The sequence below is a fragment of the Otolemur garnettii genome, unplaced genomic scaffold (assembly GCF_000181295.1).
Source record: "Otolemur garnettii isolate 467f Iridium unplaced genomic scaffold, OtoGar3 scaffold00057, whole genome shotgun sequence".
Lineage (NCBI taxonomy): Eukaryota > Metazoa > Chordata > Mammalia > Primates > Galagidae > Otolemur > Otolemur garnettii.
The window spans coordinates 10,882,509-10,883,870 of NW_003852452.1; the positions used below are offsets into that span (position 1 = coordinate 10,882,509).

The window sequence follows — 1,362 nt, forward strand, 5'->3', positions numbered from 1 at the left end:
TCATGATTTTACTGTGTATTTCTCTAAGGAATTTTCTCCAGATTTTTCCCATTTATTGGTTTAAAGGCTGCATTAAATATCTATTTTACTATCCCCAGCCAAATGTCCTCAACTATCTTCAAATTATTTTAAGGCAATACAGTTTTCAGATTGTTCTCTCAGAAACACAATAATTTATTTTATTTATTTATTTATTTTACAACAGCACAAATCCTCTTTTATTTACTTTTCATCAGTTTAAATCTTTGGGGGGTACAGGATGACACGGATTCTGTGTCCAGTGGCCTTAGCAGGAGGGTGGCTTCGGAATTTGGCGTGAACCGTGCCCCTGTTTCCATGGGCCCGAGTTATCTTTCCCCAGATGACCCTGGTTTTGTTTGGTTTGCCCCCAGGAGTCACTGTGTTGTTCTTTGCTTTGTATATGTAAGCACATCTCTTGCCCAAATAGAATTTACTTTCATCTCAGGCATAAACAGCTTCATTTTTTTTTTTTTTTTTGAGACAGAGTCTCACTTTGTTGCCCTAGGTAGAGTGCTGTAGTGTCACAGCTCACAGCAACTTCAACCTCCTGGACTTAAGCAATTCTCTTCCCTCAGCCTCCCGAGTAGCTGGGACTACAGGCGCCACCACAACGCCTGGATATTTTTTGTTCCAATTCTCATTGCTGTTTTAGCTGGCCGGGGCCAGGTTCAAACCCCCACCTTCGGTATATGGGGCTGGCCCACCACCCACTGAGCCACAGGCTCCATCCAACACCTTCAATTTTAAGAAGAGCTGTGTGCTCTCTTTGGTTCCAGAGACCTCTCTTATAGCCAGCAAAAATGGCCTTGGACCACAGCCTTCCAGAGAAACACAGTAATTTTAAAAAGTGATACTACAGAGTTGAGCTGAGTCTTTGTGTTATACTTTGATTCTGACGACATGGTCTGCATATCACATGAAAAGAGAAATAGAAATTAGAATTTGGGTTATTACGCCAATGTTAAAATGCTGAATCTATGTGGTAATAAATCCTCAGGTGTTTCGAGAAGTCTTTTACATCCTATTAACAAAATATTTTAATTAGTAATTTTCTCCTATAAGCTTAACAAGGGCAAGAAATTTATCTATAAGTACTTTCCTCCTTTAAAAAGCCTGGTGCGTTTTTGTACAGCAGTTCCTTGGAATTGCTAGATAAACTGTGTGGCTATTCCTGGGAAGGAAATGGAGGCCGTTGTGTTTGGGGGGATAGGGAGAGCACGCAGTCTTATTATTCAGCATTTCTTTTAACTTCCTAGTGGTCTTAAAAAACAGAAAAATCCTAGGATTCTTTAAGACCTCTTTTTTTTTTCTTTGAGACAGAGCCTCAAGCTGTCCCCCTGG

At 40.4% G+C, this 1,362-nt stretch overlaps 1 pseudogene; it reads right to left on the reverse strand.

Annotated features, from left to right (window-relative positions):
• Positions 1-237: 237 nt before the first annotated feature.
• Positions 238-1,362, reverse strand: part of LOC100951993 — a 2,588-nt pseudogene continuing 1,463 nt past the window's right edge.